Source organism: Ranitomeya imitator, chromosome 4 (assembly GCF_032444005.1).
Source record: "Ranitomeya imitator isolate aRanImi1 chromosome 4, aRanImi1.pri, whole genome shotgun sequence".
Classification (NCBI taxonomy): Eukaryota; Metazoa; Chordata; class Amphibia; order Anura; family Dendrobatidae; genus Ranitomeya; species Ranitomeya imitator.
The window spans coordinates 128,620,161-128,632,436 of NC_091285.1; positions in this window are offsets into that span (position 1 = coordinate 128,620,161).

A 12,276-nucleotide genomic window follows, 5' to 3' on the forward strand; every position below is an offset into this window, starting at 1 on the left:
GCTCTGGGATGCAGAGTGGCATCTCCGCACCGTTAGTCGGTGCGGAGGTCTTTTTGCACACTCTGCGTGGTCTTTTGTAGTTTTTTGTGCTGACCGCAAAGATACCTTTCCTATCCTCTGTCTGTTTAGTAAGTCTGGCCTCCCTTTGCTGAAATCTGTTTCATTTCTATGTTTGTGACTTCATCTTTACTCACAGTCAATATATGTGGGGGGCTTCCTTTACCTTTGGGGAATTTCTCTGAGGCAAGGTAGGCTTTATTTTCTATCTCTAGGGCTAGCTAGCTCTTAGGCTGTGAAGAGGCATCTAGGGAGAGTCAGGAACGTTCCACGGCTATTTCTAGTGTGTGTGATAGGATTAGGGCCTCAGCAGAGCTCCCACATCCCAGAGCTTGTCCTGTGTGAGTTTACCTATCAGGTTGTGCCGGGTGCTCCTAACCACCAGGTCATAACAGGAGGAATACTCGTTGGCGACGTCACTGGCACAGGGCCCCTCATAGTACGCAAAAGTGTCGCTGCCGGTGGGAGGCGCCCCCGCCGTGCAAACACACCGCCGTACTTTGAGGGGCCCTGTGCCAGTGCCAATGCCAACGAGTGGGCCCCCCCTGCTTGCTCAGGATCACAGCACTTGCAAAGTTGAAATACTTACCTCACCCTGCTCCACTGCCGTGACGGGGTCCAGATTTCCTGGGCCCACTAAATACTTGAACCAGCCCTACCCCCCACAACTTTAGCCAAATGACCCCCAATTTCCAATGCCTTACTATTATTATCAGGTAAATTAAGATTGACAAGATTCAGTAACAAGAATGTATGTTTTTGCCATTAAAATGGGCACTGTACATGTTTTCCTGGCCTCCACTCACTGCCGACTATGCACCCCCATTGACTTGCATTGGGTTTCGTGTTTCGGTCGATCCCCCGACTTTTCGCGATAATCGGCCGATTCCACTCGACTCGACTTTTGAGATAGTCGGGTTTCACGAAACCCGACTCCACCCTAAAAAACTAAAAGTCGCTCAACCCTACTTGTGAGTTTTTGGAGCGTTTCTACTTTCTTTGCATGAAGTCAAGTCAGAAGTCAGAATAGCCTCCCAGAGCTGCTGTTTTGATGTGAACTGCCTCCCACCCTTCATAGATCTTTTGCTTGATGATACTCCAAAGACTCTCTATAGGGTTGAGGTCAGGGGAAGATGGTCGCCACACCAAGAGTTTATATCCTTTTATGCCCATAGCATCCACTGAATCAGAGGTATTCTTTGCAGCATGAGATGGTGCATTGTCATGCATGAAGATGATTTTGCTCCCGAAGGCACTTTTCTGCTTTTGATACCATGGATGAAAGTTGTCAGTCAGAAAATCTATAGACTTTGCAGAGGTAATTTTCCCACCTTCAGGAACTTTAAAGGGCCCTACCAGCTGTTTCACCATGATTCAAAAACATGACTCCTCCACCTCCTTGCTGACATCACAGCCTTGCTGGGACATGGTGGACATCCACCAACCATCCACTACTCCATCCATCTGGACCATCCAGGGTTGCTCAACACTCTTCAGTAAGCAAGAACGTTTGAAAACTAGTTTTCATGTATATCTGGGCCCACTGCTTGTGCACACAGTTTAGGGGTGGCTGAATGGTAGGTTTATGCACTGCAGCAAGCCTTTGAAGGATCCTACAACTTGAGGTTCGAGGGACTCCAGAGGTACCAGCAGCTTCAAATAACTGTTTGCAACTTTGTAATGTTATTTTGGCTGCTGCTCTCTTAATCCAATGAATTTGTCTGGCAGAAACCCTCCTCATTATGCCTTTATCTGCATGAACTCTCTGTGCTCTGTTTCAGTCACAAATCTCTTCACTAGAGTTGAGCGACTTTTACTTTTTTAGGATCGTTTCGGGTTTCGCGAAACCCGACATTCTCAAAAGTTGGGTCGGGTGAAATCAGCCAATTATTGCGAAAGGTCGGGGGTCGGCCGAAACACGAAACCCAATGCAAGTCAATGGGGAAACAAAGTCGGCAGTGAGTGGAGGACCGGAAAACACCTACAGTGCCCATTTTAATGCCAAAAACATCAATTCGTATTTCCTAAGCTTGTCAATCTTAATTTACTTTATAATAATAGTTAGGCATTGAAAACAGGGGCTCATTTGGCTAAACTTGTGGGGGGGTAGGGCTGGCTCACGATTTTCGTGGGCCCAGGAAACACCGAATACGTCATGGTGGTGGAGCAGGGAGAGGTAAGTATTTCAACTTTGCACGTGCTGCGATCCTGAGCAAACAGGGGGGGGAGGGGGCACTAGTTAGCACTGGCACAGGGCCCCTCATAGTATGGCGGTGTGTTTGACGGCGAGCGGCGCCTCCCACTACCAGAGACACTTTTGTGTATTATGAGGGGCCCTGTGTCAGTGCCAATGAGTATGCCCCCCCAACTGACGAAGGAACCTGCACTTTCATCTGCACCTTCCTCTTTGTCCCCGTGTAAGGTGGTATAGTATGCGGGAAGGGGAACCTGACTTTCAGCAGGGTCAGATTCTGGCTATGTAGAGTGTAAGGGGAATGTAGTGGTCTGGGTCAATGTACCAGCAGACTCATCTAGCAGTGGCTGGCCAATGGGCAGGATGAGTAGGAAACACAGATATAGGCCCAAATAAGAAAGTAGGCTAAATGCAGTTAAAAATTGGTAACAGGATTAAACAGGCGGCATTGCTTTGTTCAGCGGAGGACAACTGTAATGAGAGACTGACACAGTTAGTAGGCCCCAAAAAGTAAGTAGGCTAAATGCAGTTCAAAATTGGTAACAGGACTAAACTGGCGGCATTGCTTTGTTCAGCGGAGGACAACTGTAAGGAATGGCTCACACAGTTACTAGGCCCAAGTAAGTAAGTAGGCTAAATGCAGTTCAAAATTGGTAACAGGAGTACACAGGTGGCATTGCTTTGTTCAGTGGAGGACAACTGTAATAAGTGGCTCAGACAGACTTAGTAGGCCTAAAATAAAAAAGTAGGCTAAATGCAGTTCACAATTGGTAACAGGAGTACACAGGCGGCATTGCTTTATTCAGTGGAGGACAACTGTAATAAGTGGCTGACATAGTTAGTAGGTCAAAATAATAAAGTGGGCTAAATGTCAGCCAAAAAAATGTTGATAAATAAACTGGTGGCATAGCTAGGTACAGGGGTGGGCTCCTCTGCTGAGTAGCAGACAGTGGTAGTTGGCGCAAAGTATTAACTTGTCTAAATGGAGGCCAGGGCCCCTGTATATTTTAACGATCATCTATCATTTCAAAAAATTTGTATTGGAAGTGCCATTGAAGGATTTAACAGCACAGACTACACAGTGGTGGAGCAGGGAAAGGTAAGATTTGCAAGTGGTAGAGCACTGTTTGAGCTGGGGGGAACACTCTCTCGTGGGCGGCGGTACAGGCACAGGGCCCCTCATATTACGACGGTGTGTCTGACGTTGGTTGTGCACCACCACCATCAGAGACCATCACTGCCTCTGTGTGCTGGGAATGCCTGAACCAAATGGTCTACATGAGTTGCTTGTTTGGTAGCCAATATTTACTCCAGGTTCTCATGTGGCATTATATTTTGTAATTTTCCTTTGAATCGTGGATCCAGGAGGCAGGCCAACCAGTAATCGTCATCGGTCATCATTTTGATAATGCAGGGGTCCCTTTTTAGGATACGCAAGGCATACTCTGCCATGTGGGCCAATGTTCCAGGTGTCAATTCACTGCTTGTGCTGGGTTGAGGAGCACTTTCTTGCAAATCAACATCACTTGTGGCCCGCAAAAACCCTGTACCTGACCTTGCAATGCCACCAGTTTCTATTGCCCCCTGAGAAGCATCCTCCTCCCATAAATATTCATCCCCATCATCCTCCTCCTCTTCGTCTGCCACCTCGTCCAGGAGAGTTCCCTGACCAGAAAATGGCTGACTGTCATCAAGGCTTCCCTCCTCCTCGGCTGCAGACGCCTGCTCCTTGATGTGCATCAAACTTTGCATCAGCAGACGCATTAGTGGGATGCTCATGCTTATGATGGTATCGTCTGCACTTAGCAGCCGTTTGCATTCCTCAAAACACTGAAGGACTTGACAGAGGTCTTGGAGCTTCGACCATTGCACATTAGACAACTCCATGTCTGCCATCCAACTGCCTGCCCATGTATGTGTATCCTCCCACAAAAAAATGACAGCACACCTCTGTTCGCACAGTCTCTGAAGCATGTGCAGTGTGGAGTTCCACCTTGTTGCAACATCGATTATTAGGCGGTGCTGGGGAAGATTCAGCGATCGCTGATGGTTCTGCATACAGCTGGAGTGTACGGGCGACCGGCGGATGTGCGAGCAAAGTCTTCGCACCTTCTGGAGCAGGGCGGGTAACTCCGGATAATTTTTCAGGAAGCACTGCACCACCAGGTTCAAGGTGTGAGCCAGGCAAGGAATGTGTTTCAGTTCTGAAAGGGCTATGGCAGCCATAAAATTCCTTCCGTTATCACTGACTACCTTGCCTGCCTCAAGTTGTACACTGCCCAGCCATGACTGCGTTTCTTGCTGCAAGTACTCGGCCAGTACTTCCGCGGTGTGTCTGTTGTCGCCCAAACACTTCATTTGTAGCACAGCCTGCTGACGCTTACCGCTAGCTGTTCCATAATGGGACACCTCGTGTGCAACACTGGCAGCTGCAGATGGAGTGGTCGTGCGACTGCGCTTTGTGGACGAGCTTTCACTTCAGGAGGAGGAGGAGTGTTATGATCCGGTGACCTTGGAGCAGCATGAAAACTTTCACTGGAGTAGGTGGTCACTATACTGACCGCAAATCCTGATCTTAACACCGCAACTAGAAGTAGCCGTGGAGTGTACCTAACCAATCCTAGACACCTCGTCACAGCCGGAGGACTAACTACCCCTAAAGATAGAAATAGGAATGCTATCTTGCCTCAAAGCAGAACCCCAAAGGATAGACAGCCCCCCACAAATATTGGCGGTGAGTCGGAGAGGAAAAACATACACAGGCAGAAAAACAGGATTTAGCACAAGAGGCCACTCTAGCTAAAATAGGACAGGCCAGGACAGAGTTCTGTGTGGTCAGTATTAAAACCCTTCAAAAATATCCACAGCAGAATATACAAAAACTTCCTCCATCTAACTAAAGACGTAGGAGCGTAAATCTGCAACTCCAGCGAATCCTACATTCAGAGCAGGAATACAATCAAAAACAAGCACACAGCCTGTGTGCCACAGAAAAAGAAACAGACACTTATCTTTGCTGAAATGGCAGCCAAGTAGGAGAAGCCAGACAGAGATCCATAATATCCCAAAAAACATTGACAACTGGCAAGGACTAATGAGTCCTGCAAGCCTAAATACCCCAGTCAGAACTGCAATTAGCAGATACAACTGTCCAAGACTGCAGCCCAGGAACAACTGCATTATCATCTACTACCACCAGAGGGAGCTCAAAAGCAGAATTCACAACAGAGGAGGGGTGGCGAATGCCTACAGCCAACTGTTTCCTAGACCGTGGGCTAGGCAGAACTGTCCCACTATGGCTGTCCCCTGTGGACCCTGCATCTACCACATTAACCCAGTGCACCGTGATGGACACGTAAAGTCCCTGGCCATACCTACTGGTCCAAGCATCAGTTGTGAGGTGCACCTTTCTACTGACTGATTGCCTCAGTGCATGGACAATGCTGTCTTCGACATGCTGGTGGAGGACTGGGATGGCTTTTCTCGCAAAGAAGTGTCGACTGGGTAGGTCATAGTGTGGTATTGCGTAGGCCATCAGGGCTTTGAAAGCTTCGCTTTCAACCAACCGGTAGGGCATCATCTCTAACGAGATTAGTCTAGCAATGTGGGCGTTCAAACCAGGTGTACGCGGATGACAGGTTGAGTACTTTCTTTTCCTAACGAGAGTCTCTTGTAGGGTGAGCTGGACTGGAGAGCTGCATATGGTGGAACTAGTGGGGGGTGGACATGGCAGATTGAGAAAGGGTTGGTGATGGTATTCTTGATGTTGGCCTACATACAGTGTTTTTCTACCAAGAACCTTGTGATTTCCTGACTGCTTTGGCCTTGCGACGATACCTCCACATTTGCTGCGGTTGGTGTCCTAACCGGTGAGCTTACTGTGAGGGAAGCAATGTAGCGTTGCTGACTACCTTCATTCTGAGCAGGTGCACCAACGGTACTGGACGTTTGGTAGTTAGTCCAGGTTTGCAAGTGCATGCTGGTTAAATGTCTACGCATGCACGTTGTATTTACATTTAGGAGATTCTTCCCTCTGCTAAAGGTCTTTGAGCACTTCTTACAGATAACTTTGCACTGATCATTCAGATCTTGGTTAAAAAATGCCCACACTGCACTTTTCCTACTATGGATTAAATTTCAGGCATTGCACGCTGTGCTACTTTCACCGGATGGCCACGGTGTCCTAAAACTGTTTTTGGATTTGACAAACATTTTTGGCGAGATACGGGCCTGCCAGATGAAAGCTGTTGCGATGTAGATGGCTGCTGCGGATCATCCTCCTCCACTTCTGAGCTACTGGCAGCGGCACCCTCTTTCTCCAATGGCTGCCAATCTGGGTCAACAACTGGGTCATCTATCACCTCCTCTTCAATGTCATGTGCACCTTCCTCTGTGTCACCGTGTAAGGTGCTATAGCGTTCGTGATGGGGCACCATAGTCACATCAGGGTCAGATTCTGACTCAGTTCACTGCAAAGGCAATGCAGTGATCTGAGTCAATGGAACAGCATAATAATCTAGCTGTGGCTGTGCACTCCATGTCCGAGTCATCTTGGGCTTTTAACAATTTCCCTCTCTAACTCAGGCACGGTATGTGTAAAGAGCTCCATGGAGTAAACTGTAGTTTTGCCTGCCGCATCCTTCACTTTTGGTTTGGGTGAAGGACACAAGGAAGCGACTTGTTCCTGACCGGTAGCATCCACTGACGACTCGCTGCTTTTAGATTTCGAACCTTCTGAAGAGGAGGAGAAAGAGCTAGAGGCTGAGTCGGCAAGGAAAGCCAAAACTTTTTCCTGCTGCTCTGGCTTTAAAACCTGTTTTCCTACTCCCAGATCAGGGAGCCTTCGAGGCCTTGTGTAGCTAGACGATGACGCTGGCTCAACACCTCGAGCCTTTGGTGCTATTTTGCTTTTCCCACTACCACCAGATGCTCCACCAACACCACCATCAGTACCAGCTGGCAACGCCCGCCCACGGCCTCTTCCACCAGACTTCCCCATTTTTGGAAAAATCTAACCAAAATAACAACAGGATTTTTGCTTTTAAAAAAGCAGTTGGTTTGCACAGCGGCGTACAAACAGCAATGCAGCTATCAGGGAGCCTTATAGGGCAGCCTAATAAGCTACAGAGCTGATGCACAAAAAAATAAACTCCACTGTCACTGCAAAGAAAAGGTGGTGTTGGACAGTGGAAATCGCTACAGCACAAGCAGTTTCGGGGTTAATCTTCCCTCCCTAACTATATCCCTTCTTCTGATGAAGCTGCAGCAACCTCTCCCTATGATAAGATCGGCAGAAGTAAGATGGCGGTCGGCGTGCACACCCCTTTATAGCCCCTGTGACGCCGCAGAAAGCAAGCCAATCACTGTCATGCCCTTCTCTAAGATGGTGGGGACCGAGACCTATGTCATCACGCTGCCCACACTCTGCGTCAACCTTCATTGGATGAGAAATGGCACTGAAAGCGTCATACGAAACGCGACTTTGTCGCGAAGATCGCCGACCTCATGGCCGATCCCACACTAGGGTCGGGTTTCACGAAACCCGACTTTGCCAAAAGTCGGCGACTTTTGAAAATGTCCAATCCGTTTCGCTCAACCCTACTCTTCACATTATGATGATCACTTTTATGTTTTCGTGATGTATCTAATGTTTTCATACCTTGTCCAAGGCATTGCACATTTAACGCTTTTCAGCAGCAGAGAGATCCTTTTTATTTCCCATATTGCTTGAAACCTGTGGAACATCATTTTTAAGTAGTTTTCCTTTCATTAGAATCACCTCGAAAACTAATTATCACATGTGTTTAAGATTGATTTCAATGATCCACTGAGCCCTGAGACACAATACCATCCACAAATTTATTTGAAAAATAAAACAATTAAATCTTTAAGACACTTAAATTGAAACACATTGTATAGGGCATGTTAGATTAGGAGTAATCAGCATCAAGGAAATATACCAAATATGTATGTTTCCAAACAATTTATTATTCACTGAAATGAATACTGTGATTTTCTTAAAGTGCAATTGTGCAAGGAGCATCACAAAATATAAGATATATATACACTGCTCCAAAAAATAAAGGGAACACTAAAATACCACATCCTAGATATCTCTGAATGAAATATTCCAGTTGCAAATTTTGATTCATTGCATAGTGGAATGTGTTCAGAACGATAAAACATAACCATTAGCAATGTAAATCAAAATGAAAATCCCATGGAGGTCTGGATTTGGAATGATACTCAAAATCAAAGTGGAAGATCAAATTACAGGCTGATCCAACTTCAGTGGAAATGCCTCATTATGTGTCATATTGTGTGAGTGGCCTCCACGTGCCTGTATGACCTCCCTACTGTGCAACGCCTGGGCACGCTCCTGATGAGGCGGTGGATGGCCTCCTGAGGAATCTCCTCCCAGACCTGGACTAAAGCATCCGCCAACTTCTGGACAGTCTGTGGTGCAATGTGACATTGGTGGATGGAGCGAGACATGATGTCCCAGATGTGCTCTATCGGATTCAGGTCTGGGGAATGGGCAAGCCAGTCCCGAGCTTCAGTACCTTCATCTGGCATTGGTCTGGCATTGTCCTGTATTAGGAGGAACCCAGGGCCAACCGCACCAGCATATGGGCTCATAAGGGGTCCGAGGATCTCATTTCGGTACATAATAGCAGTCAGGCTACCTCTGGCGAGCACATGGGGGGCTGTACGACCCTCCGAAGAAATGCCACCATTACTGACCAACTGCCAAAACTGTCATGCTGAACGATGTTGCAGGCAGCAGATTGCTCTCCATGGCATCTCCAGACTCTGTCAAGTCTGTCACATGTGCACAGTGTAAACCAGATTTCATCTGTGAAGAGCATCGGGCACCAGTGGCGAATTTGCCAATCCTGGTGTTCTGTGGCAAATGCCAAGCGTCCTGCACGGTGTTGGGCTGTGAGCACAACCCCCATCTGTGGACATCGGGCACTCAGACCATCCTCATGGATTCAGTTTCTAACCGTTTGTGCAGACACGTGCACATTTGTGGCCTGCTGGAGGTCATTTTGCAGGGCTCTGGGAGTGCTTCCCCTGTTCCTCCTTGCACAAAGGCGGAGGCAGCGGTCCTGCTCCTGGGTTGTTGCCCATCTATGGCCCCCTCCACGTCTCCTGGTGCACTGGCCTGTCTCGTGATAGTGCCTCCATTGTCTGGACTCTACGTTGACAGACATAGCAAACCTTCTTGCCACTGCTCGCATTGATGTGCCATCCTGGATGAGCTGCACTACCTGAGACACTTGTGTGGGTTGTAGAGTCCGTCTCATGCTACCACGAGTGTGAAAGCACAACCAACATTCAAAAGTGACCAAAACATCAGCCAGAAATCATTGGTATTGAGATTTGGTCTGTGGTTCCAACCTGCAAAACCACTCCTTTACTGAGGTTGTCTTGGAATAGACAACAGAAATTATTAGCCATATCATTTACATAAAAGCATGTGAAATTGATTGTCAATCAGTGTTGTTTCCTAAGTGGACAATTTGATTTCACAGAAGTTTGATTTACTTGGAGTTATATTCTGTTTGTGTTCCCTTTATTTTTTGAGCAGTGTAGATATATAACAATATTAATCCAATTATCAATATTTCTTGATCATTAAACATAAGTCTAATTATTAGATTGAAATATATTAATACTATAATATTGTCAGATGTTTGGAATGATACTGTGATGCTAGTCACTCTTCATGGATTAGCCGTGAGCTAGAGTGGTCAAAAGGTACAAGGTAAAAAGCTAGGCAGGTACATCTTAAACAGAAGAAAGAGATAAAGTCAGGAAACGTTCTGAAGTCAGAATACCAGGAGGAAAGCGAATAACAGCAGAAAGAGTTAAGGTACCTTCACACATAACGATATCGATAACTATATCGTTGCTTTTTGTGACGTAGCAACGATATCGTTAATAAAATCGTTATGTGTGACAGCGACCAACGATCAGGCCCCTGCTGGGAGATCGTTGGTCGCTGAAGAAAGTCCAGGACTTTATTTTGTCGCTGGATCTCCCGTGGACATCGCTGGACCGGCGTGTGTGACACCGATCCAGCGATGTCTTCACTGGTAACCAGGGTAAACATCGGATAACTAAGCGCAGGGCCGCGCTTAGTAACCCGATGTTTACCCTGGTTACCATCCTAAAAGTAAAAAAAACAAACACTACATACTTGCCTAACGCTGTCTGTCCTCCAGCGCTGTGCTCTGCACTCCTCCTGCTCTGGCTGTGAGCGTCGGTCAGCCGGAAAGCAGAGCGGTGACGTCACCGCTCTGCTTTCCGGCCGCTGTGCTCACACAGTCAGTGCAGGAGGAGTGCAGAGCACAGCGCTGGAGGACAGACAGCGGTAGGTAAGTATGTAGTGTTTGTTTTTTTTACTTTTAGGATGGTAACCAGGGTAAACATCGGGTTACTAAGCGCGGCCCTGCGCTTAGCTACCCGATGTTTACCCTGGTTACCGGCATCGTTGGTCGCTGGAGAGCGGTCTGTGTGACAGCTCTCCAGCGACCAAACAGCGACGCTGCAGCGATCCGGATCGTTGTCGGTATCGCTGCAGTGTCGCTTAATGTGAAGGGGCCTTTAGACAGATGGACAGAACAAGTTCCAAGGTCAAGCAATGAAAGATCTACCAAGACAAATCTACAAAAAGAACACAAGGCACAGAGAGACAAACCCCACAGTAGCTGAATATGTCTGGCAGAGGTCAGGAGTAACAGTCAAGTTAAATAGCCTTGTAATCACCTGGGATAATGAACACTTGGAGAGTCAGCGCCTCCCAGTCTCACAATGGATGGCCGAGCTGTCAATCAACACACTGACAGCTCAGCAAGCCTCTGCACCAGACTGGATGGCTGAGCTGTTAATCAAAGTACTGTCAGCTTCAGCATGCCCCTGTACCAGCAATGTGTGTTTTAAACACCCCCCCTAACCAGCACTGTGTAATGGACTGGGTGATGGAACCAATGTGCTATGATCCGAGGAGAGCCTGGAGGGGCGTTACTAGGTGCCTTGGATGCACAGTGACTGGTGATACCACAACTTGAGGAGGGTGGGACCAGGTGTGATACCAGGACTGATCTCGGTTGGATGGAAGCTGGCCACAAAGGGACATGAGGCATGAACAGCCTGACTGACATGGCTGGTAGAGTAACTCGCACGACAGATACACAGGCAGGAAAGCAGGCATACCAGTTAAGCAGGCAGGCATGGCTGATTGACAGTCAGGCAGGCACAGCTGATAGGCAGACAGGTGTGCACAGTTGATATACAGGCAGGTATACTGAAATACGAGCACTGAGATCTAAGAATTATCAACTGTATATAAGAAACAGACTAACAACATTGTACAGGCACCTCCATGCAGGGATGCTGGCTCTACAGTACCCCCTCCTTTACAGCCCCTTATTTTTAAGCCCACAAGTAGTGTTGAGCGATACCGTCCGATACTTGATAGTATCGGCCGATACCCGAAAAGTATCGGATATCGCCGATACCGATATCCGATACCAATACAAGTCAATGGGACACCAAGTATCGGAAGGTATCCTGATGGTTCCCAGGGTCTGAAGGAGAGGAAACTCTCCTTCAGGCCCTGGGATCCATATTAATGTGTAAAATAAAGAATTAAAATAAAAAATATTAATATATTCACCTCTCCGGCGGCCCCTGGACATCACCGCGGGTAACCGGCAGGCTTCTTTGTTTAAAATGAGCGCGCTTAGGACCTGAGGAATGACGTCGCGGCTTCTGATTGGTTGCGTGCCGCTCATGTGACCGCCACGCGACCAATCAGAAGCCGCGACGTCATTCTCAAGTCCTAAATGTGCTCATTTTAAACAAAGAAGCCTGCCGGTTACCCGCGGTGATGTCCAGGGGCCGCCGGAGAGGTGAATATATCAATATTTTTTATTTTAATTCTTTATTTTACACATCACTATGCATCCGATACCGATTCCCGATATCACAAAAGTATCGGAACTTGGTATCGGAAT